Raw genomic sequence first — 26,756 nt, 5'->3', positions numbered from 1 at the left:
CTAAGGCTCTGCATTTGGCTTTTTCTGGAAGCCCATAAAAAGGATGAATGGAGCTGTGGTCAGACATCCCAGAGGCTGCCCCATTTAAAATAGGGATAATAGTGTCCTATCAGGGCTAAAAGTTCCCCATTTTTCTGATTGGTGTGGTTTCCAATGGTCGGATTCCACCGCTCAATAAGTTAACACCTACCTAACCTGTGGATCCGTGATAACTTGTTTTTAAATCAAAGAACACCTTTACTGCAAACTACCGTAACTGTACATCCTAGTTATAGTGGTGCACACTATATGGTGTGGTGCACAATAGATGAGCAGGAGCCTGTAATGAATGGAAACGGAGGCACAGAAGGTGAAGTTCACATTTGTGTTTATTGAAGTTAAACGTGGAACCTCGGGACCACGGTCCGGGGGGCTCCGAAGGGGGTGTGACTAGATGAACCCCAGACACCCGTAGTATGTCCCCTTGAACAGGGTCAGAATGGAATGCCTGAGGGACACGGGTGCTACCTCCAGTTAGACCCCGGACTCGGGGAACAGACAGACAAGCAGGGTTAGCAGAAGACGTAGAGCTAACCAGATGATACCGGATGTTCGGGTAAGAGCTGGTACCGATGAGTCTGGCATTGTCCAGAGAGGAGGATGGTAGACTGACGGGACGAGACGGAATTGTGTTGATAGAACAGTCGTCGTCCAGGATAGCCGGGTAACATGTAGCTGGGGATCTGTGGAGACACAGTATAAGCGGAGTAATAGCAAAGAACTACAGAAGCACGTGCTGACAGGAACGGGAAGTAAGCAACAGTGAATACTTGTTGCTCCGGCACCCTCTCTATGGTGGAAGGGCTAGATATAGTGATCACTAACACACCATTCGTCAGAAGTACTTTTGGAAAATGCACTCTGTCTCTTTAAGAGACTGGGAGTGAGCGCTCGAGCGAGACCTAAGTACTCTACTCGGGAACCTGCTGGCTGCATTCCAGGAAGCAGCTGAGGGAGAAGGAGCAGAGGCTGTAGCCAGACAGTGTGGAGTCGGCACAGAGCGGGAGTCCCGACGGGGACGCCGGGAAGGTACAGGAGCTGGACCGGGTGTAACGGAGCCCACTGTGTTTTACAGTCGATGCTCCACTATAACAGAAATAATGGCTAACAGATATTTACATATAGCTGTAGGGTGGACCCCTAGGGTCAATTCACCCTGTTGGCCCCAAACACCCCAGTCCGACCCTGTATTTGTCTACTTATTTGTGTATTAGTAATTTGTGTATTAGTTTCTGAGAATTCCAGAAGGTACTGTACACTTCCTGGAGAAAATGAAATATATCAGCTTTACTAAGACCTTTAGTAATAAGAAATGAAGCAGTAAAGTTCATACTTTTTTCATATTTTATATATCTCTTAGCAACAAGTACTTTCTGTAGTATCCTTCTCTGATTCATTGTCACTGTGGTGGGGGCAGCTGGTGATAGTTTGTCATTAAAGATATATTATTTACAGTGAGTTTGTAAAAAGAGGTGATGCTAGGGGATACTGAACAGCTTAAAGTGAAACTTGTCAACAGGTTTGGCCAATATAAGATACAGCCATCACCTTTCAGGGCTGATACACAGCATTCTACAATGCTATATATAAGCCCCTAATGCGACCTGTAATAGAAGAAAAAGACCTTTTATTATACTCACCTGTCGGGCGTTCTGGTCCGGGTGGTGTCGCTCTTCTTGGTCCGGCAACTTCCATCTTCTTGCGATGCCGTCCTCCTTCTTGGTTCATGTGGATGACTCATCGCTACATCATCCACACAGTCTCCTCAGCACCGCGCTCCTGTGCAGGTGTACTTATCTGCCCTTTTGAGGGCAGAGCAAAGTACTGCAGTGCGCAGGTGCTGGAAAAGGTCAAAGAGCCTCACCACCTGTACACTGTAGTATTTTGCTCTGCCCTAAACAGGGCAGGGAAGTACACCTGCGCAGGAGAGCGGTGCCGAGGGGACTGTGTGGATGATGCAGCAATGCGTCATCCACACGAAGCAAGCAGGAGGATGGCGATCATAAGAAGATGGGAGGCGCCGGACCAATAAGAGCAACACTCCTTGGACCGGACCACCCTGCAGGTCAGTATAATAAAATGTCTTTTTCTTCTCTTAGAGCTCAGGTTGGGGGCTTATATACAGCATTGTAGAATGCTGTATATCAGCCCTAAAAGGTGATGGCCGTATCTTATATCGGCCAAAACTGGTGACAGTTTCTGTTTAATAGGTAGAGTGTACAATGGTATGCGTCTTTAAATAAAATATGATGTAGTAGCCTTAGGTATAGTAGTTTTCCATGTTGGGATTACAGAAGCATACAGGTAAATAGAGGTGTCAATTGAAGAACTTTACAAACAAGGAGGCAATGGGCATAGTGGTTAACAGTCTTCGATGAGGCAATTAGCTTCACAGATTCAACAGTCTTGCATTATGTCCCAGATTGCATTGAACGTATTCAAGAGAGTTGTTTTATTTGTGACAGTATTTTATATTACAATATGACAATTTGCTAATGAGTCCAACAATTTGCTGGCACTTGCGACAATCTAGAGGTGCTTCCCTCAGCATAACTTGCATCACACTGCAACTGTCTCTGTGACAGTTACCTCAGCACCTTAGCTCGCACTCTTCATGATGCTCACAACCCTCCTCACTTCTGGATGGCAGAAATGTCAAATGTAGCTTGTCAGGTCAATTTGGTACAAAAATTGAACAACTTAAAAGGAATATGTGATTAGAAAATAATATATTAGAATATATTTTTTTTATCTTGATCATGTTTTCCTGTTTTCTACATATAATTGTTCCGTGACCTCACTTTCATTACATGTGGGATAAACTGACAGATAACACCATTATACTGTATAAATCTCTGAGTGATATGACAGATGAAACCCCCGATGGATCCATTCACTATAATGAGGCAACAGAGTTACTCTGGACTCCGTCTGGCCTCTGTTCAGCGGTGTCCTTCTTTTCAGAAGTGCACAAAACTGTGGCCGATGGCACTTTTATGCAATCCTAAAAAGATGGACACTACCGGATCACAGGTCCTGTGGTGTCCACAGCGTCCTCCATGTGCCTCATTGTAGGGAATCTTCTGCCAAAGGTTCTGTCTAAATCACTTATTTCAGAGATTTACATAGAAACCCCGGTGTAAGCGTTCAGCACAGAGTGCAGGATAAATGCGCGCAAAGCCTTACTGCGATCTTTGGGAAGCAGAATTGAAAAAATCAACAGCATGTGAAAAATTGGTTTTATTTAATTTTCATACTGTTCCTCGTGTGTTAAAGTGATTAGGCGACTTTATTTTTCGGTTCAGTGCGATTACAGCGATTTCAGATTTTGGGTTTTTCACACACTAAAAAACGCTTTTTATTGTGAAAACTATTTTACCCATCACCACATTTTCAGAGCTATAATTTTTCCATATTTTGGACAAAAGAGTCATGTGAGGGCTTGTTTTTTGCGGGACGAGCTGACATTTTCATTGGTTCCAATTTTGGGCACATAACATTTTTTGATCACTTTCGATTCTGATTTTTGGGAGATAGAATGAACAAAAACCAGCAATTTAGGAATTGATTTTGTTTTTTTTTATATACCGTTCCGTGTGTGGTAAAATTGGTAAGGAAGCTTTATTCTTCTGGTCGGTACGAGTACAGTGATACGTGATTTATGTCTTTTTTTATCTTTTGGAGCTTTTAGACAATAAAAACTATTTTATAGAAAAATTTATTATTTTTGCATCACTTTGTTCTGAGAGCTTTAACTTTTTTATTTTCCTGCTGATGGAGTTGTATCATGGCCTGTTTTTTTGCGGGAAAAGATGATGTTTTCAGGGGTACCATTTTTATTTACGCTCATCTTTTTGATTGCGTTTTATTGCACTTTTCGCTCGGCAGTGTGATGATAAATCAATATATTTTGCCTGTTTTTAATTTTTTTATGATGTTCAGTGTAGGGGTTAACTAGTAGGACAGTTCTATAGATCGGGTCATTAGGGATGTGGCGATATCAAATTTGTGTACTTTTATTGTTAGTCTTTTGATTTACATAAATAAATGTATTTATTGGAAAAATATTTGTTTCTTTTTGTTTTCTTTATTTGGGGATTTAAAAAAAGATATATTTTTACACTTTATTTTTTTATTTCATTACTTTTTTACATTGTCTCATCTTGGGACATCACTGTATGGTATCAGATCACTGATACCGCCACTGATACCGCTCACAAGCTACCTTCCCTGCAGGACTCAATGGCCATCTTGCGGTCAGGGGTCTACATGATTAAATGTGGGTGTTGCTGCATGGTGTCAGCTCTCACACAGAGCTGACACCCACACCTGATCGATGCAGCGCTCAGCGTGAGGCTGTGCAATTGGTGCACCATACCTGTACTGCTGTTTGCGGCAATGCAGCTCCCGCAGGGCAGTACAGGTACGGCATGTCAGTAAGTGGTTAACAATGCTAGATGAAAATTGCAGATATATTCAGATATAATTGTGACAAAGTCACTGGTAAAGTACTGGAGGGGAGATATGTGTCACTACTAGTGATGGGCGAGTATACTTGTGGCTCGTGTTTTCCCAAGCATGCTCGGGTGGTCTCCGAGTATTTTGGCGTGCTCAGAGATTTAGTTTTGGTTGCCTCAGCTGCACGATTTGCAAATGCTAGACAGGTTGAATACATGTGGGGGTTGCCTGTTTGTGAGGGAATTCCCACATGTATTCAGCCCATCTAGCAGTCGTAAATCATGCAGCTGAGGCAACGAAAACTAAATCTCCGAGCACGCGGAAATACTCGGAGACCATCCGAGCATGCTCGGGAAAACCCGAGCAACAAGTATACTCGCTCATCACTAGTCACTACACTTAATGGCGTCAGTGATAAAAAAGTACTGGTAAAGTACTGGAGGGGAGATATGTGTCACTACTAGTGATGGGCGAATATACTTGTGGCTCGTGTTTTCCCAAACATGCTCGGGTGGTCTCCGAGTATTTTGACGTGCTCAGAGATTTAGTTTTGGTTGCCTCAGCTGCACGATTTGCAACTGCTAGACAGGTTGAATACATGTGGGGGTTGCCTGTTTGTGAGGGAATTCCCACATGTATTCAGCCCATCTAGCAGTCGTAAATCATGCAGCTGAGGCAACGAAAACTAAATCTCCGAGCACGCGGAAATACTCGGAGACCATCCGAGCATGCTCGGGAAAACCCGAGCAACAAGTATACTCGCTCATCACTAGTCACTACACTTAATGGCGTCAGTGATAAAAAAAACTGAGTATTTTCCTCCAGCACACTAAAGTGTTGTGAGGCTTAAACTAAAGTTGCATAAATGGGCTGGTTTTATGTGGACATTCACATTCCAGCGCGTGGGAGAATGTCCACCTTATCTCCACCTGCAGAACCAGCTCAACTGTGTCCTGACAGGACCTGTGTGATGTCACAATCATGTGATCAGTCACATGACGGAGGAGGTGCGTAGTCTGGGCTTAAGTAGCTGCTTTCCAAGGGCAGTGGGGTTCAATGTGCCTGGAGAGGAAGCACTCCAAGAAAATGTTTTTGCCCTTGTTGTTGGTTAATGGGCCTGAACCACAGACATTGCTAACCGTGAGCGGGCTGATCCCCACTAAGAGAAGGACTGTGTTTTGTTTTGCTGTTTTGCCCAGAGGGCCATGTTTATTTTTCCTGGCTTGGTTTATGCTGCCTTTAATAAACCAAGCACGTTCTTAAAGAGACAGTGTTCCATTTCTTCCTTTGTGTCCAGCCAATTGAGCCGTTATACCACAAATGTTATACTGTGATTAGGCAGCAACACTAGGAATTGTGGTAACAATACACCCACTGCTGTTTGTTAACATCTGATTGAAGGAGATCTGTTACTAAGGAATTGACGATTATATTTGGAGAATATTGCTTTAAACGTCTCTAGCAAGACACAGACTTGGTATAATAAATGCAAAAATGCTTCCAACATGATAAAAGATGTGCAAATTTAACACCATTAGATTGGAAAGTAACAACTACAAGTTTCACATTGTGAAGTGCAATTAGCAGCTTTGTAATATTTGCCTTCAATATAATTGCTTCATTCTTCTAAAAGGGTAAAAGTTCTAGATTTTCAACACATAATCGTTAGAGAGAGTTGCATTTGTTAAATTACCATTCCTTTTAAACTTCCCTTGCTACATCCAAGTCTTGAGGAGCATATTCTGAAGATACTGCTGATAGAAAACCAATATTGCAAATCACAGGTCAGTAAAATAACTATTAAACTTGATGAAGATCAAGTGAAAATTGCCAGTTAATTTATAATAAAAAATCAATTTCTGTTTCTTTACTTTGGCTAATTGTACATTTTGTCCAAGCCAATTTTCTGACATCCTAAAGCAGGACGAGACTGCGACTGAAATTCAGCTCCGACATTTTGAAAGGAGGCCCACATTACAGATATTATCACGCCTGGAGGAAATCACAACTTACTACAAGACCAATATTACCAATAATATTGCTATATAAGATTAATTAATACCGCTATGCCATGACAACATAATACCACCAAACAGTGACTGAAAAATGAAATCATACTGATCATTAACGGGGTTGAACACCTGAGTAAATTTTCCTCAAGTAGTGCAGGATACCAAATCCTAACAGTGTTTAATATATACATTAGGATTTGGCTCTGCTTGCCAATATTAACAGTGGTGATGTGATGACAAGTATGAGAGTTAACTAGTGTCTCATCTGCTCCTTTCAATGTTATATTCTTGTTAGAACATGACTGCAAGGGTGCAAATCACATATTTGCAAACACTTCACAACTGGTGGAACCAGCAAGTAGAGGGGAATCCTAATGGTGTGTAAATATCATGCTATGACTGCAGGGCCGTATTTAGAGTTTCTGCTGCCCTAGGCACTTATAGTGCTGCCTCCCCCATTGGTGAGTATGACACTATCGGCATAGACTTTGTCAAGAATCGCTGATGTGAAAGTCGCCTTTTGCAGCAGATAGGGCAGTTTTTCTGCATCTGCCGTGTAACGGATCACTTACGGCAACCCTGCGTATGGCCTCATTCATTCCCCATGGGATTTGTGGCACTTGCCTGTTGTGAATTCTGTGGCTGAGTTCACTTCTGTGGTCACAAGTGGTATTGCAGTCTCTGGGCTTCCTCCCTCAGGTGTTTTGGTGAGCTCGTTGGCTGCCTTGCTATTTAGCTCCACCTGAGTCTGTCTTCCTTGCTCCTTGTCAATGTTCCAGTGTTGGATCTGAGCTACTGCATCTTTCCTTGGGCCTGCTGCTCTGCTAGATAAGTGCTTCTAGTTTGTTTTCTGTTTTTTCTGTCCAGCTTGCTATTAACTTTTGCTGGAAGCTCTGAGAAGCAAAGGGGTGCACCGCCGTGCTGTTAGTTCGGCACGGTGGGTCTTTTTGCCCCTTTGCGTGGTTTTCGTTTTAGGGTTTTTTGTAGACTGCATAGTTCTCTTTGCTATCCTCGCTCTGTCTAGAATATCGGGCCTCACTTTGCTGAATCTATTTCATTCCTACGTTTGTCTTTTCATCTTGCTAACAGTCATTATATGTGGGGGGCTGCCTATTCCTTTGGGGTATTTCTCTGAGGTAAGTCAGGCTTGTATTTCTATCTTCAGGCTAGTCAGCTCCTCAGGCAGTGCCGAGTTGCATAGGTAGTTGATAGGCGCAATCCACTGCTGCTTATAGTTGTGTGAGGATAGATCAGGTACTGCAGTCTACAGAGATTCCACGTCTCAGAGCTCGTCCTATTGTTTTTGGTTATTGCCAGATCTCTGTATGTGCGCTGATTACTGCACGCTGTGTTGCCTGATTGCCAGCCATAACAGTACAAGGAGCCATTCAATGATTTCCAATAGAGGGAAAAAAGAAATCCTGACATCATTTTTTTTTCTTAGCTCTGTCTTCAGTCTTTTTTTTCCCCTAGACATTAGAGTGCTTCAGGACACAGCTGTGGACATGGATATTCAGGCTCTGTGCTCCTCAATGGATAATCTCGTTGTAAATGTACAAAAGATTCAAGATACTATTGATCAGAAATCGATGCTAGAACCAAGAATTCCGATTCCTGATTTGTTTTTTGGTGACAGAACTAAGTTCCTGAGCTTCAGAAATAATTGTAAGCTATTTTTGGCCTTGAAACCTCATTCTTCTGGTAATCCTATTCAACAGGTTTTGATTATTATTTCTTTTTTGCGCGGCAACCCACAGGACTGGGCGTTTTCTCTTGCACCAGGAGATTCTGCATTGAGTAATGTTGATGCATTTTTCCAGGCGCTGGGATTGCTTTACGATGAGCCTAATTCAGTGGATCAAGCTGAGAAAAATCTGCTGGCTTTATGCCAGGGTCAGGATGATGTAGAAGTATATTGTCAGAAATTTAGGAAATGGTCAGTACTCACTCTGTGGAATGAATCTGCACTAGCGGCTTTGTTCAGAAAGGGTCTCTCTGAAGCTCTTAAGGATGTAATGGTGGGATTTCCTATGCCTGCTGGTTTGAATGAGTCTATGTCCTTGGCCATTCAGATCGGTCGTCGCTTGCGCGAGCGTAAATCTGTGCACCATCTGGCGGTATTGTCTGAGAGTAAGCCTGAGCCTATGCAGTGCGACAGGACTATGACTAAAGTAGAACGGCACGAACACAGACGTCTGAACAGACTGTGTTTCTATTGTGGTGATTCTACTCATGCTATTTCTAATTGTCCTAAACGCACTAGGCGGTTCGATAGCTCTGCCGTTATTGGTACTGTACAGTCTAAATTCCTTTTGTCCATTACCTTAATGTGCTCTTTGTCATCATATTCTGTCATGGCGTTTGTGGATTCAGGCGCTGCCCTGAATCTGATGGATTTGGATTATGCTAAACGTTGTGGATTTTTCTTGGAGCCTTTGCGGTGTCCTATTCCGTTGAGAGGAATTGATGCTACACCTTTGGCCAAGAATAAGCCTCAGTACTGGGCCCAGCTGACCATGTGCATGGCTCCTGCACATCAGGAAGTTATTCGCTTTTTGGTACTGCATAATTTGCATGATGTGGTCGTGTTGGGGTTGCCATGGCTACAAACCCATAATCCAGTATTGGATTGGAACTCTATGTCGGTAACCAGCTGGGGTTGTCAGGGAGTACATGGTGATGTTCCATTTTTGTCTATTTCGTCATCCATTCCTTCTGACATCCCAGAGTTCTTGTCGGACTTTCAGGATGTATTTGAAGAGTCCAAGTCTGATGCCCTACCTCCGCATAGGATTTGTGATTGTGCTATCGATTTGATTCCTGGTAGTAAATTCCCTAAGGGTCGTTTATTTAATTTGTCCGTACCTGAACACACCGCTATGCGCAGTTATGTGAAGGAGTCCCTGGAGAAGGGACATATTCGCCCATCGTCGTCACCATTGGGAGCAGGGTTCTTTTTTGTAGCCAAGAAGGATGGTTCGCTAAGACCGTGTATTGATTACCGCCTTCTTAATAAGATCACTGTTAAGTTTCAGTATCCCTTGCCATTGATTTCTGACTTGTTTGCTCGGATTAAGGGGGCTAGTTGGTTTACTAAGATTGATCTTCGTGGTGCGTATAATCTGGTGAGAATCAGGCAGGGAGATGAATGGAAAACGGCATTTAATATGCCCGAGGGTCATTTTGAGTATCTGGTGATGCCGTTCGGACTTGCCAATGCTCCATCTGTTTTTCAGTCTTTTATGCATGACATTTTCCGTGAGTATCTGGATAAATTCTTGATTGTTTACTTGGATGACATTTTGATCTTCTCAGATGATTGGGAGTCTCATGTGAAGCAAGTCAGAATGGTTTTCCAGGTACTGCGTGCTAATTCCTTGTTCGTGAAGGGATCAAAGTGTCTCTTCGGTGTGCAGAAAGTTTCATTTTTGGGGTTCATCTTTTCCCCTTCTACTATCGAGATGGATCCGGTTAAGGTTCAGGCCATCCAGGATTGGACTCAGCCGACATCTCTAAAAAGTCTGCAGAAATTCCTGGGCTTTGCTAATTTTTATCGTCGCTTCATCTGTAATTTTTCTAGCATTGCCAGACCATTGACCGATTTGACCAAGAAGGGTGCTGATTTGGTTAATTGGTCTTCTGCTGCCGTGGAAGCTTTTCAGGAGTTGAAGCGTCGTTTTTGCTGTGCCCCTGTGTTGTGTCAACCTGATGTTTCTCTTCCGTTCCAGGTCGAGGTTGATGCTTCTGAGATTGGTGCAGGGGCGGTTTTGTCACAGAGAGGTTCTGGTTGCTCAGTGTTCAAACCATGTGCTTTCTTTTCCAGGAAATTTTCTGCTGCTGAGCGTAATTATGATGTGGGCAACCGAGAGTTGCTGGCCATGAAGTGGGCATTCGAGGAGTGGCGTCATTGGCTTGAGGGTGCTAAGCATCGCGTGGTGGTTTTGACTGATCATAAGAACCTTACTTATCTTGAGTCTGCCAAGCGCTTGAATCCTAGACAGGCCCGTTGGTCGTTATTTTTTGCTCGTTTTGATTTTGTGATTTCATACCTTCCGGGCTCTAAAAATGTGAAGGCGGATGCTCTGTCTAGGAGTTTTGTGCCCGACTCTCCGGGGTTATCTGAGCCGGCGAGTATCCTCAAGGAAGGAGTCATTGTGTCTGCCATCTCCCCTGATTTGCGGAGAGTGTTGCAGAAATTTCAGGCTAATAAACCTGATCGTTGTCCGGCCGAGAAACTGTTCGTCCCTGATAGGTGGACTAGTAAAGTTATCTCTGAACTTCATTGTTCGGTGCTGGCCGGTCATCCAGGAATCTTTGGTACCAGGGAGTTGGTTGCTGGATCCTTCTGGTGGCCATCTCTGTCACGGGATGTGCGTGCTTTTGTGCAGTCCTGTGGAATTTGTGCTAGGGCTAAGCCCTGCTGTTCACGTGCCAGTGGGTTGCTTTTGCCCTTGCCGGTCCCGAAGAGGCCTTGGACACATATTTCGATGGATTTCATTTCTGACCTTCCCGTTTCTCAAAAAATGTCGGTCATTTGGGTGGTCTGTGATCGCTTTTCTAAAATGGTCCATCTGGTGCCCTTGGTTAAATTGCCTTCCTCCTCTGATTTGGTGCCTTTGTTCTTCCAGCATGTGGTTCGTTTACATGGCATTCCTGAGAATATTGTTTCTGACAGAGGTTCCCAGTTTGTCTCGAGGTTCTGGCGAGCCTTTTGTGGTAGGATGGGCATTGACCTATCTTTTTCCTCGGCCTTCCATCCTCAGACTAATGGCCAGACCGAACGAACCAATCAGACCTTGGAAACATATCTGAGATGTTTTGTTTCCGCTGACCAGGATGATTGGGTGTCATTTTTGCCGTTGGCTGAGTTCGCCCTTAATAATCGGGCCAGCTCGGCTACCTTGGTCTCTCCATTTTTCTGCAATTCTGGGTTCCATCCTCGTTTCTCTTCAGGACAGGTTGAGTCTTCGGACTGTCCTGGTGTGGATTATGTGGTGGACAGGTTGCAGCAGATCTGGACTCAGGTAGTGGACAATTTGACCTTGTCCCAGGAGAAGGCTCAGCTTTTCGCTAATCGCAGACGCCGTGTGGGACCCCGACTTCGTGTTGGGGATCTGGTTTGGTTATCTTCTCGTCATATACCTATGAAGGTTTCCTCTCCTAAATTTAAACCTCGTTTTATTGGTCCGTATAGGATTTCTGAGATTCTCAATCCGGTGTCTTTTCGTCTGACCCTCCCAGACTCCTTTTCCATACATAATGTATTCCATAGGTCGTTGTTGAGGAGATACGTGGCACCTATGGTTCCATCTGTGGAGCCTCCTGCCCCTGTTTTGGTGGAGGGGGAATTGGAGTATATTGTGGAGAAGATTTTGGATTCTCGTGTCTCTAGACGGAAACTCCAGTATCTGGTCAAATGGAAGGGTTATGCTCAGGAAGATAATTCCTGGGTTTTTGCCTCTGATGTCCATGCCCCAGATCTTGTTCGTGCCTTTCATGTGGCTCATCCTGGTCGGCCTGGGGGTTCTGGTGAGGGTTCGGTGACCCCTCCTCAAGGGGGGGGTACTGTTGTGAATTCTGTGGCTGAGTTCACTTCTGTGGTCACAAGTGGTATTGCAGTCTCTGGGCTTCCTCCCTCAGGTGTTTTGGTGAGCTCGTTGGCTGCCTTGCTATTTAGCTCCACCTGAGTCTGTCTTCCTTGCTCCTTGTCAATGTTCCAGTGTTGGATCTGAGCTACTGCATCTTTCCTTGGGCCTGCTGCTCTGCTAGATAAGTGCTTCTAGTTTGTTTTCTGTTTTTTCTGTCCAGCTTGCTATTAACTTTTGCTGGAAGCTCTGAGAAGCAAAGGGGTGCACCGCCGTGCTGTTAGTTCGGCACGGTGGGTCTTTTTGCCCCTTTGCGTGGTTTTCGTTTTAGGGTTTTTTGTAGACTGCATAGTTCTCTTTGCTATCCTCGCTCTGTCTAGAATATCGGGCCTCACTTTGCTGAATCTATTTCATTCCTACGTTTGTCTTTTCATCTTGCTAACAGTCATTATATGTGGGGGGCTGCCTATTCCTTTGGGGTATTTCTCTGAGGTAAGTCAGGCTTGTATTTCTATCTTCAGGCTAGTCAGCTCCTCAGGCAGTGCCGAGTTGCATAGGTAGTTGATAGGCGCAATCCACTGCTGCTTATAGTTGTGTGAGGATAGATCAGGTACTGCAGTCTACAGAGATTCCACGTCTCAGAGCTCGTCCTATTGTTTTTGGTTATTGCCAGATCTCTGTATGTGCGCTGATTACTGCACGCTGTGTTGCCTGATTGCCAGCCATAACACTTGCCGTCATATGGCAAATGTGGTACCATACCTCCCAACTTTTGAAGACGGGAAAGAGGTATAAAGTTTGTGGCGCACGTAGTGCGCCGTGGTAAATTTTAGGCCACGCCTCTGACCACACCCATTTCACAACTAGTCACACCCATATCCACGTCCCAACCACACCCACTTAGCATTGCTGATCACACTGTTTCATATATAATAATTATAGACAAATATAAATATGGCCACACAGTGCTCCATACTGTATAATGGCCACATATGATGCTCCATACTGTATAATGGCCACACATGATGCTCCATACTGTATAATGGCCACACATGATGCTCAATACTGTATAATGGCCATTGGCCACACATGATGCTCCATGCTGTATAATGGCCACACATGATGCTCCATACTGCATAATGACCCCACATGATGTTCAATACAGTATAATGGCCCTACATGATGCCCAATACTGTATAATGGCCACACATGATGCTCCATACTGTATAATGGCCACACATGATACTCCATACTGTATAATGGCCACACATGATGCTCAATCTATATATATAATTGTCTAAGGGTTTTTCCGTCTGTCTGTCTGTCTGTCCTGGAAATCCCGGCTCTCTGATTGGTCGAGGCCGCCACGCCTCGACCGGCACAGCATCGACGTAGAAATCCCGCGTCTCTGATTGGTCGAGGCCGCCAGGCCTCGACCAATCAGCAACGGGCACAGCGACGATGATGTCATAAAGGACGTAGACATCCTGCGTCTGATTGGTCGAGGCCGCCAGGCCTCGACCAATCAGCAACGGGCACAGTGACGATGATGTCATAATGGTTGCCATGGCGACGATGATGTCATAAAGGTTGCCTCGACCAATCAGCGACGGGCACAGTCTGCCGCGAATTCTGGAATCATCATTGTCCATATACTACGGGGACATGCATATTCTAGAATACCCGATGCGTTAGAATCGGGCCACAATCTAGTACTGTATAATAGCCACACATGATGCTCTATACTGTATAATGGCTACACATGATGCTCAATCTATATATATAATTGTCTAAGGGTTTTTCCGTCTGTCTGTCTTTCTGTCTGTCTTTCTGTCTGTCTATCTGTCTGTCCTGGAAATCCCGGCTCTCTGATTGGTCGAGGCCGCCAGGCCTCAACCAATCAGCAACGGGCACAGCGACGATGATGTCATAAAGGACGTAGACATCTCACGTTTCTGATTCAGCGACGGGCACAGTATCGACGTAGATGTCATAATGGTTGCCATGGCGACGATGATGTCATAAAGGTTGCCTCGACCAATCAGCGACGGGCACAGTGTGCCGCGAATTCTGGAATCATCATTGTCCATATACTACGGGGACATGCATATTCTAGAACAGTGATTTTCAACCTTTTTTGAGCCGCGGCACACTTTTTATACTTAAAAAATCCCGAGGCACACCACCAACCAAAATGGCACAAAATGGTGCGTCCAGGTTTGAGATGAAAGTCTGCAGTCATTCTATGTGACTGCAGGCTTCTGAATTCTCACAGCGCAAGCACTGCACACTTTCAGGATTCTCCCTTGCCGGTGGCCAGAGTGGACGGTCATGACAGCACAAGTATGTGATTTGGATACTTCTGGCCACATTCTAACTAGACGTGTCCGGCCTCAGTCAATTCATTTTCATTGAATGAGGCCACACATGTCTAGTCAGCACGTGACCGCATGTATGTAAATCACCAACATCAGAGAATTATGATAGCAGTGCGCACTGTGAGAATTCAGAAGTCTGCAGTCACATAGTATGACTGCAGACTCATCACAACCTTGGACATCCCCTTTAATGTTCCTAACAAATAAAAATGAGAATTAGTATCACAAAAAAAACACATTTACATCCAGGTACCTGATAGATGACGTTGTTTGTGGAGTCGCCTCTTTCTTTTCATCTTCACCTTGTCCAGATGCCATGATGACTCTTCTCATCCACCGGCAGAGCTCGTTTCTGCAGACTTCCATCTTCTCTTGTCTTCTGCAGCACATCCCGACACAACACCCTTAAAGATAGCAGTGTTATTATAATGCTCCGGAATAACAATATCTGCCCTAGGCTGAGCCCCTGAGTAAATAATTGCCCCTCACTTTATTCCCAACACATAATATGACCCTCACTGTCCCTCTTATGGTACATGCCATCCACACTACCCTCTCTCGCTTTTCCATACTTCACACTGCCTTCTCATACGGTGTCCCTCATAGAGAGCCCAGTCTCTCTACTGTGCCCCTTCATTACACTCCTCCTACTTGGCATACTGTCTCCTCCTGGCTGTTACCCTCACACTACTCAGTATCTATTATGTGTCCACTCACACTTTCATCCCCCCATACTGTCTGCACACATTTCTAATAGCCTCTTCCTGTACATCCCCCCCTGCTAACATACCCCTTTGCTCTCTCCATATTTCCTCCTCACACATTCCCCCCTCACACATTCCCCCGACTCCCCATACTGTCCTCACACATCCCATCACCGTTGCTCCCAGTACTGTCAGCACACATTTTTCCCCTCGCTACTGTGTCCACCCCCATCTCCCCACTCACCCCCACAGAATATATCCACTGCCCTTCCGATAGAATAAATCCATCCCCTTCCACAGAATAAATTCACCCTGCCCCACACATGCTAAATAAATTCCAGCCCCCCCCCACGTACACACTGAATAAATCCCCCCCCACACACTGAATAAATCCCCCCCACACACTGAATAAATCTCCCCACACACTGAATAAATCCCCCCACACACTGAATAAATCCCCCCCACACACTGAATAAATCCCCCCCACACACTGATTAAATCCCCCCACTCACTGAATAAATCCCCCCCACGCACTGAATAAATCCCCCCACTCACTGAATAAATCCCCCCCACGCACTGAATAAATCCCCCCACACACTGAATAAATCCCCCCACACACTGAATAAATCCCCCCACACACTGAATAAATCCCCCCCACACACTGAATAAATCCCCCCCACACACTGAATAAATCCCCCCCACACACTGAATAAATCCCCCCACACACTGAATAAATCCCCCCCACACACTGAATAAATCCCCCCCACACACTGAATAAATCCCCCCCACACTTAATAAATCCCCCCCCACACTTAATAAATCCCCCCACACACTTAATAAATCCCCCCACACACTTAATAAATCCCCCCACACACTTAATAAATCCCCCCACATACTCCCCATAAACCCACCCCACGCTGAATCTTCGGTGTCTTCAGCTCCACAGCACAGGAGCACTTACCACCAAGTCTCTTCTTTCTCCTGCGCGCCGGATAGTGACGTCAGCAGCGTGATCACATGACTTGATCACGCTGCTGGCGTCGCTCTGACCCAGCGGTCAGAGCCTCAATTGTACTCGCAGCTGGTAGATGTCTGCGAGTACAATTGATCTCCGCGAGCCGGCGCGCTGCAGCTTCTCTGTGCCAGCTGTCAGCTTGACAGTCGGCACAGAGAACAGCTGACTCCCGTTCCCCGCGGCACACCCGACCATGTGTCGCGGCACACTGGTTGAAAAACACTGTTCTAGAATACCCGATGCGTTAGAATCGGGCCACAATCTAGTCTATATATATAATTGTCTAAGGGTTTTTCCGTCTGTCTGTCTGTCTTTCTGTCTGTCTGTCTGTCCTGGAAATGCCGGCTCTCTGATTGGTTGAAGCCGCCAGGCCTCGACCAATCAGAGACCGGCACAGCATCGACGTAGAAATCCCGCATCCCTGATTGGTCGAGGCCGCCAGGCCTCGACCAATCAGCAACGGGCACAGCGATGATGATGTCATAAAGGACGTAGACATCTCACATTTCTGATTCAGCGACGGGCACAGTATCGACGTAGATGTCATAATGGTTGCCATGGCGACGATGATGTCATAAAGGTTGCCTCGACCAATCAGCGACGGGCACAGTGTGCCGCGAATTCTGGAATCATCATTGTCCATATACTACGGGGACATGCATATTCTAGAACTAGATTGTGGCCCGATTCTAACGCATCGGGTATTCTAGAATATGCATGTCCCCGTAGTATATGGACAATGATGATTCCAGAATTCGCGGCAGACTGTGCCCGTCGCTGATTGGTCGAGGCAACCTTTATGACATCATCGTCGCCATGGCAACCATTATGACATCATCGTCGCTGTGCCCGTTGCTGATTGGTCGAGGCCTGGCGGCCTCGACCAATCAGACGCAGGATGTCTACGTCCTTTATGACATCATCGTCGCTGTGCCCGTTGCTGATTGGTCGAGGCCTGGCGGCCTCGACCAATCAGAGACGCGGGATTTCTACGTCGATGCTGTGCCGGTCTCTGATTGGTCGAGGCCGCCACGCCTCGACCATCAGAGAGTCGGGATTTCCAGGACAGACAGACAGACAGACAGACGGAAAAACCCTTAGACAATTATATATATATAGATACCCGATGCGTTAGAATCGGGCCACAATCTAGTACTGTATAATGGCCCCACATGATGCTCCATACTGTATAATGACCCCACATGATGCTCCATACTGTATAATGACGCCACATGATGCTCAATACTGTATAATGCCCCCCTGCCATCTTGTATGCGTGACTCATCTCCCTCCCATACGCATGGCTCATATTCCCCCCCTCCTGTACGCATGTCTCATATTCCCCCCCCCCTCCTGTATGCATGGCTCATATTCCCCCTCCTGTATGATGGCTCATATCCCCCCTCCTGTATGCATGGCTCATAATCCCCCCTGTATGCATGGCTCATAATTCCCCCCCACCTCCTGTATGCATGGCTCATATTCCATCCCCCCTCCTGTACGCATGGCTCATAATCCCCCCTCCTGTATGCATGGCTCATAATTCCCCCCCACCTCCTGTATGCATGGCTCATATTCCACCACCACCCCCTCCTGTATGCATGGCTCATAATTCCCTCCCTGTATGCATGGCTCAATTCCCCCCACTCCTGTATGCATGGCTCATAATTCCCTCCCTGTATGCATGGCTCATAATTCCCCCCCTGTATGCATGGCTCATATTCCCCCCCCTCCTGTATGCATGGCTCATAATTTCCCCCACCTCTTGTATGCATGGCTCATAATCCCCCCGTATGCATGGCTCATCTCTCCACCCCCCACCCCCCCGCTCCTTCTCCCATGGCTCTGCTCCCCATCGTCTTTCTCCCCCCCATCCCTCATACTCACCTGTCACACACCGCGCGGCCGTGCCGACATCCCTCTCACTCTGTCCCGACTCCCGGCGCAGCATTTTCTTCCTGAGTGAGCGGTCATGTGATACCGCTCATTAAGGTCATGATTATGTGCATATTCATGACCTTAATGAGCGGTACCACGTTGCCACTCACTCAGGACACGCTACAGACGCTGAGACCAGGCATTGCTGGAGCAGGGTGAGTATCATCTTCAAGGAGGGTGAGAGGCAGGGAGGCAGGCAGGTGGGGGGTGGGCGGGGCCTGGGGGGGCTTTCGGTCGGGAGGTGACACAGGACTTTAAAAAAAAAAACTTTGCTCAGGTGCCGCCCCCCCACATCGTCCCCGCCCTAGGCACGTGCCCTCAAGTGCCTAATGGCAAATACGGCCCTGTATGACTGTACATAAATAGGGAAGGAGCCCTGCACTGTCCCTTGGGCTGGGACCCTAATTATCCCTGCTCCCAATGTACTACTAGAGGTGAGGAGGTTTGGGCCACCAGCCTTATTGTTCTTCTATTATACACTAAGCTTACCCTCCTGAGGAGAGCTGGGACAGCAATGCTAGTGTATAAACATGGATAACAAAATCAACTAACATGCAAATCCCTCACCAAAGGTAGAGAGGTATATAGACAGGGTATGAATGTACAGACCAAATGGTAATAGGACAATTAGGAAAGCATGCACCTAAAAACAGCATGCAACAATCTACAGCAGCAACAATAATCTTCAATTCAGCATAGTGACTTCAAGGAGCTAGGAAGTAAAACTTTAACAGGTGAGGAAGAAAAGGTTTGGACAAATTTTATTGGGAGAAGAAAGTACCAGGTCAGGAACAGCTGTGAGATGGAGCTGCAAGTTTCTAACCAGCATCGAAAGGGCTGTTAACCTCTTCAGCACCAAAGGAAACAAAATCCATTTAATATGAAACACAAACATCCAGGCTAAATGGAAGATCTGCGCGTCACAATATGTAGTGATTTTCTAACCCCAGATCTCCCAGGAGATTACACACTGTTAGGATTCGGCAAGCTGCACTGCTTTCCGACAATTTACTCAGGTTTGGACAACCCTATGAAATATGACTGCACCATGACCAATAATAGCATTAATATTGTAAAATAGTAAACAAATAATATCAACATTTCATCACCATATATTAGCAGCTTATGCAATAGTGATAATACTACCATCCTGACTTTCAACCAAAATCTTTGTACTAGGACTGATATTACCATCATACAGTGACCATATAATGGTAATATCAGTTCTACACCAGTGCTAAACACACCATACACAGTATGTGCAGACTGTATAGATACTCACCAGTATCATTCTTGATGATCATAGTCATCCATTTTCTCTTTTCATTTCCATTCGACACCATGACCACTTTTTTCCAATATTCTTTTTATTTTTTTTATAGACATTAAGGTGAGTAAAAAAACATAACATAGTAATGTAAAACTTGTTCTATTAAACAAGTAAGTAAGAAGATACAGTATATTCAAAGAAGAATCAACAGAGGAAAAAAAAAAGGTTAATGCAAGAGGAAAAGAATGTGGAAGGAAAAGTTAGGAAAGGTAGAGGGGAAGGGGAAGGGGAAGGAAAGAAAAGGGCATAGGAGAAGGTTGGATCACATAAGCGTGCAGATTTTGTTAGTATATTCTCTGGTAGAGGGAGGGATTGGTCTAAATTCACGATAATTAGAGCGTCTAAGGGAGAATTCTCATTGTAAGACTTTTCCATTTCTGCCCAGCTGGTTTTGGCTTCATCTATAAGCCATTTTCTGCTCTGCAGTAGAATATTAGCCTCGGAGTAGGACTGCAGATTTGGGAGACCGATGCCTGCACTTCATTTGTTCTTATATAGTAATGATTTGGCTACTCTTGGTGATTTTTTATTCCAAATACTTTTTGACATTTGCTTATGGAAGTTCTTAATCCATATATCTTGAATCTGAATTGGAACAGTTCTAAAGATATAGTGACATTTTGGTAGGATTATCATTTTATATAAGACAATCTTACCAAGCCGTGAGGTATTTGTTTTAGCAAAATTCTCAATTTTTTTTAAATCTGTTTTTGTAAGAAATTCAGATTTTCATTTAGTACCTTACGTAAAGAATTGGTAATTCTAATTCCTAAATATGGGATGTGATGTTTTTACTATATAAGAGAGAAATTCTTGTGCTATCAATTTTTTGGTTATGTGGTCTATGAAAAAGCCTAAAATCTTTTGATTTTTCTTCATTCATTTTATAGTATGAAACTGGAGAGAAGTTTCTTATAGTAGAAGTAATAATTCTCAATGAGTTGGTAGGGTCAGTGGTAAAGATTAGCACGTCATCCGCGAATAGACTTATTTTATGTTGCCTAAAGTTAAAAGGTATTCCCTTTATTAAGAAATTTGTTCTAATGGTTTCAGCAAAAGGTTCCATGATTAGGTCGAATAAGAGTGGGGATAATGGGCAACCTTGCCGCGTCCCATTATAGATAGAAAAAGAGTTATATAATAAATTATTCACGTGGACTTTTGCAGAGGGACAAGAGTATAAGGCCATAATAGATTTCAAACAAAGAAGAACTGCTTAATTTTTTGCACCAGAAGCAGTGTGAAAGACTGGTGTAAAGCATGCCAAGACGCATGAAAGCTGTGATTAAAAATCATGGTTATTCCACAAAATATTGATTTCTGAACTCTTCTTGAGTTAAAACATCAGTGTTGTTGTTTCTAAATGATTATGAACTTGTTTTCTTTGCATTATTTGAGGTCTGAAAGCACTGTTTGTTTTTTGTTTTTTTAATTTTGATCATTCCTCATTTTATACATTTTTGATACATAGTTAATGATGATTTATTTTAGCTGATTTAGTATGTGAGGGATTAAAAGGTGGTCTCACCCATTACATCTCATCATGCCTTAAGAAAGCACCACATGGTGCAAGACAATCATAGGCTATATGTTTGCTATCCCATCTCTTTGCGAGTGTGAAATAAAAAGGACATTTATTTATTAAAAGTAGATGGGAGAGAGCCATGGATTATTTCCTATTTCTGGATTTTTTTTCATCAAAATTTTATTCCATTTTTTTGGAGGCAAATGAATGATAAACATAAATTATGGCATTGTATTTTTTGTTCTAATGCCTTCACCATACAGATTAAATACTAGAGATGAGCTGATCAACCAAAATTCGAATTCACCAAATTGTGCAGATTTTTCCAGGAAATTCAATTATCAGCAGCTATTCTCCATGAATTGAATATCACTAACTATCCTCTCAGGTTTCTGAAGACCGCAGGGTATAATAAACGTAAGATGCAAATTAACCCCTAAAAACTAATACCTTACCGCTCACCTCTCTGGCAGCCCTGTTGCTCTCTACCTGCCATCTAGTCCTCAGGGCCTCTTCTCTCTGCTGTTGCATAAAGCATCTCTAGTGTCTTCATTGTAGAATGAGACTTCAGGTCCCAGCCAGGCGTGGGACGTTCCTGTGCATGGTGGCAAAGTAACATGCATTGTAACCTTATTATAAGTTATGACTAGGCTTGAGCGAAACGGATCGGACAAATTCAAAAGTCGCCGACTTTTTGCAAAGTCGGGTTTCATGAAACCCGACTCGATCCTAGTGTGGGATCAGCCATGCGGTCGGCGATCTTCGCGCCAAAGTTGCGTTTCGTATGACGCGTTTGGCGCCATTTTTTACAGCCAATGAAGGATCGTGGGCAGAGTGATGACATAGCCATCTTCTTGCTTGTGCACTGTAGCGATTTGCAATGTGAAACACCAGCTTTTCTGTTCAGGGGCGGAGGAGAGAGAGAGAGAGATTTCCCATTGAGTTTGCATGGGGTTTCGTGTTTTGGTCGATCCCCGACTTTTCGCGATAATCGGCCAATTTCACCCAACTCGACCTTTGAGATAGTCGTGTTTCGCGAAACCCGACTCGACCCTAAAAAAGTAAAAGTCGCTCAACCCTAGTTATGACCAAGAGAAGAGGTTTTATGAACCAGCTGGAGGGGAGTGAGTAGCGGGGCAACAGAAAGGTGAGCGGTGAGGTTTATTTTACAGTTTGCCTTCTATGGTTCAGCAGAAGACCAGAAAAAATTGTTGAATTTGCCAGCGCAAATTACAAAAAATCCATAATCTGGAGAACAAATTTTTTTTTACATTCAAGTAGAATGCAACTCCACTCAAATAAATTCATCTATTTCTATAAAAAAAAAACTCAAATTTTAATGTATAGAGTGGCTATGGATATAGTCATACCAATTATGAGTGGGGGGTTAATCTCTTCCCCATATTCACCATTCATTGCATGTCTATTAACCTGTTAAATGCTGTTGTCAATCTCTGACAGCAGCATTAACAGCACATCCAGAGGTGTATCTAGGGGGGAGCAGCCGAGGAATGTGCTCCGGGCTCAGCAGGCAGGGAGGCGCCGTCGGCCCGCCTAATGCAGCAATTCGAAGTGTTTCCTCTGGTGGCTGCATTCTAATGTCAAGCTGGTGGAAAGCCCAAAATACTGTGTCTGCGAATTGAGATACTGATTTGGCTTTTATCCTAAGTCATATTTCACGACTCGTTAAAAGGTTGATTGTGACTTGTAGGATAGCTACTTCCAACAGGTGGCGCTATAGAGTTTAACCCTAGTATGCGTGACATCAGAAATCTTCATATTAACGTATTGGGGCCTTTTAGGCCCCCATGCAAATCATATGGAAAAACACACTTACATAACTTTTACAAGTTTATTTTAAAAATGCTAAATAAAATATATGATTAGAAAAACAAAATTTTAATTATAACTAGATGGTGGCCCGATTCTAACGCATCGGGTATTCTAGAATATGTATGTATATATGTATGTATATAGCAGCCACATAGTATATAGCACAGGCCACGCACGAAACAGTATATAACACAAGCCACGCAGTATATAACATTGCCCACGTAGTATATAACACTGCCCACGTAGTATATAGCAGCCACGTAGTATATAACACTGCCGATGTAGTATATAGCAGTCACGCAGTATATAACACAGCTCACGCAGTATATAGCACAGCCCACGCAGTATATAACACAGGCCACGCAGTATATAACACTATATAGCACAGCCCACGTAGTATATTGCCCAACCACGTAGTATATAACACAGAAGCGTAGTATGTAGCACAGCCACGTAGTATATAACACAGCCACATAGTATATAACACAGCCACGTAGTATATAGCACAGCCCACGTAGTATATTGGCCAGCCAAGTAGTATATTGCCCAGCCACGTAGTATATTGCCCAGCCACGTAGTATATTGCTCAGCCACATAGCATATTGCACAGACACGTAGTATATAGCATGTTATGACCTGGTGGTTAGGAGCACCCAGAATAACCTGATAATTAAACCTCATACAGGACGAGCTCTGGGATGTGGGAGCTCTGCTGACCGCAAGCCCTAATCCTATCACACACACTAAAAATAGCCGTGGAGCGCTCCTGACCAGACCTAGGCGCCTCGTCACAGCCTAAGAACTATCTAGCCCTAGAGATAGAAAATAAAGCCTACCTTGCCTCAGAGAAATTCCCCAAAGGTAAAGGAAGCCCCCCACATATATTGACTGTGAGTAAAGAAGAAAGTCACAAACGCAGAAATGAAACAGGTTCAGCAAAGGGAGGCCAGACTTACTAAATAGACAGAGGATAGGAAAGGTAACTTTGCGATCAGCACAAAAACCTACAAAAGACCACGCAGAGTGTGCAAAAAAGACCTCCGCACCGACTCACGGTGCGGAGGGACCACTCTGCATCCCAGAGCTTCTAGCTAGCAAGACAAAATCATGAAAACCAGCTGGACAAGAAAACAGAGAACAAAATAAGACTATAAGGAACTTAGCTTCTGCAGGAGAAGGCAGGTCACCAGAGAGATCAAGGAGCGAACTGAACGAATGCAAAAACATTGACAGCTGGCATGGAGTAACGATCTGAGAGGATCCAACCAAAGGATAAACCACGTCACCTGTGTAAGGAACCTCAGAAGCAGCAGCTTCACTCATAGCCACCAGACGGAGCCCATAGACAGAACTCGCCGAAGTACCATTCACGACCACAGGAGGGAGTTCGACAACAGAATTCACAACAGTACCCTCCCCCCTTGAGGAGGGGTCACCGAACCCTCACCAGAGCCCCCAGGCCGATCAGGATGAGCCAAATGAAAGGCACGAACCAGATCGGCAGCATGAACATCAGAGGCAAAAACCCAGGAATTATCTTCCTGACCATAACCCTTCCACTTGACCAGGTACTGGAGTTTCCGTCTCGAAACACGAGAATCCAAAATCTTCACCACATACTCCAACTCCCCCTCGACCAACACCGGGGCAGGAGGATCAATGGAGGGAACCATAGGCGCCACGTATCTCCGCAACAGCGACCTATGGAACACATTATGGATGGCAAAAGAAGCTGGAAGGTCCAAACGAAATGACACAGGATTAAGAACTTCAGAAATCTTGTATGGCCCAATGAAACGAGGCTTAAACTTAGGAGAGGAAACCTTCATAGGAACGTGACGAGATGACAACCAAACCAAATCCCCAACACGAAGGCGGGGACGAACACAACGCCGGCGGTTAGCGAAACGTTGAGCCTTCTCCTGGGACAATGTCAAATTGTCCACCACATGAGTCCAAATCTGCTGCAACCTGTCCACCACCGCATCCACACCAGGACAGTCCGAAGGTTCAACCTGCCCTGAAGAGAAGCGAGGATGGATAACAGAATTACAGAAAAAAGGAGAAACTAAAGTAGCCGAGCTGGCCCGATTATTAAGGGCGAACTCAGCCAAAGGCAAGAAGGACACGCAATCATCCTGATCAGCAGAAACAAAGCATCTCAGATATGTCTCCAAAGTCTGATTAGTTCGTTCGGTTTGGCCATTATTCTGAGGATGGAAAGCCGAAGAAAAAGACAAATCAATGCCCATCTTAGCGCAAAAGGACCGCCAAAACCTCGAAACAAACTGGGAACCTCTGTCCGAGACGATGTTCTCTGGAATGCCATGCAAACGAACCACATGCTGGAAAAACAATGGCACCAAATCAGAGGAGGAAGGCAACTTAGACAAGGGTACCAAATGGACCATCTTAGAGAAGCGATCACAAACCACCCAAATGACCGACATCTTTTGAGAAACAGGGAGATCAGAAATAAAATCCATGGAAATATGCGTCCAGGGCCTCTTCGGGATCGGCAAGGGCAAAAGCAACCCACTGGCACGAGAACAGCAGGGCTTAGCCCGAGCACAAGTCCCACAGGACTGCACAAAAGAAGCACATCCCATGACAAAGAAGGCCACCAAAAGGATCTAGCCACCAAATCTCTGGTACAAAAGATTCCAGGATGACCAGCCAACACTGAACAATGAATCTCAGAGATAACTCTACTAGTCCATCTATCAGGGACAAACAGTTTCTCCGTAGGACAACGGTCAGGTCTATCAGCCTGAAACTTTTGCAGCACACGCCGCAAATCAGGGGAAATGGCAGACAAAATTACCCCTTCTTTAAGAATACCCGCCGGCTCCGGAACACCCGGAGAGTCAGGCACAAAACTCCTTGACAGGGCGTCAGCCTTCACATTCTTAGATCCCGGAAGGTATGAAACCACAAAATCAAAAAGGGAGAAAAAGAGCGACCATCGAGCCTGTCTAGGATTCAACCGTTTGGCAGACTCGAGATAAGTCAAATTCTTGTGATCCGTCAAGACCACCACACGATGTTTAGCTCCTTCAAGCCAATGTCGCCACTCCTCGAATGCCCACTTCATGGCCAACAACTCCCGATTGCCCACATCATAATTGCGCTCAGCAGGCGAGAATTTTCTAGAAAAGAAGGCACAGGGTTTCATCACCGAGCCATCAGAACTTCTTTGCGACAAAACCGCCCCTGCTCCAATTTCAGAAGCATCAACCTCAACCTGAAAAGGGAGCGAAACATCTGGCTGGCACAACACAGGGGCAGAAGCAAAATGATGCTTCAACTCCTGAAAAGCCTCTACAGCCGCAGAGGACCAATTGACCACATCAGCACCTTTCTTGGTCAAATCAGTCAACGGTTTAGCAATACTGGATAAATTAGCGATGAAGCGACGATAAAAATTAGCAAAGCCCAGGAACTTCTGTAAGCTCTTCACAGATGTCGGCTGAGTCCAATCGTAAATGGCCTGAACTTTAACAGGGTCCATCTCGATAGTAGAAGGGGAAAAAATGAAACCCAAAAATGAAACCTTCTGAACTCCAAAGAGACACTTTGACCCCTTCACAAACAAGGAATTCGCACGAAGGACCTGGAACACCATTCTGACCTGCTTCACATGAGACTCCCAATCATCCGAAAAGACCAAAATGTCATCCAAATATACAATCATGAATCTATCCAGGTACTCTCGGAAGATATCATGCATAAAGGACTGAAACACAGATGGAGCATTAGAAAGCCCGAATGGCATAACCAGATACTCAAAATGGCCTTCGGGCGTGTTAAATGCCGTTTTCCATTCATCACCCTGTTTAATTCGCACAAGATTATACGCACCACGAAGATCTATCTTGGTGAACCAACTAGCCCCCTTAATCCGAGCAAATAGATCAGACAGTAGCGGCAAAGGATACT

At 44.8% G+C, this 26,756-nt stretch overlaps 1 long non-coding RNA gene across 1 annotated transcript in view; it reads right to left on the bottom strand.

The window, feature by feature from the left end:
* Positions 1-396: 396 nt before the first annotated feature.
* Positions 397-26,756, bottom strand: part of LOC138680680 (uncharacterized) — a 72,496-nt gene continuing 46,136 nt past the window's right edge. The window contains exons 2-4 of the long non-coding RNA XR_011321727.1: positions 19,412-19,492; positions 6,191-6,251; positions 397-722 (exon numbers count right to left, since the gene is read on the bottom strand). This is a non-coding gene — a long non-coding RNA (uncharacterized lncRNA). The remainder of the gene's footprint in view (positions 723-6,190; positions 6,252-19,411; positions 19,493-26,756) is intronic.

The sequence above is a fragment of the Ranitomeya imitator genome, chromosome 5 (assembly GCF_032444005.1).
Source record: "Ranitomeya imitator isolate aRanImi1 chromosome 5, aRanImi1.pri, whole genome shotgun sequence".
Lineage (NCBI taxonomy): Eukaryota > Metazoa > Chordata > Amphibia > Anura > Dendrobatidae > Ranitomeya > Ranitomeya imitator.
Note: the sequence above shows the minus strand (reverse complement) of the source record. Positions and strands in the feature narration are given on the sequence as shown.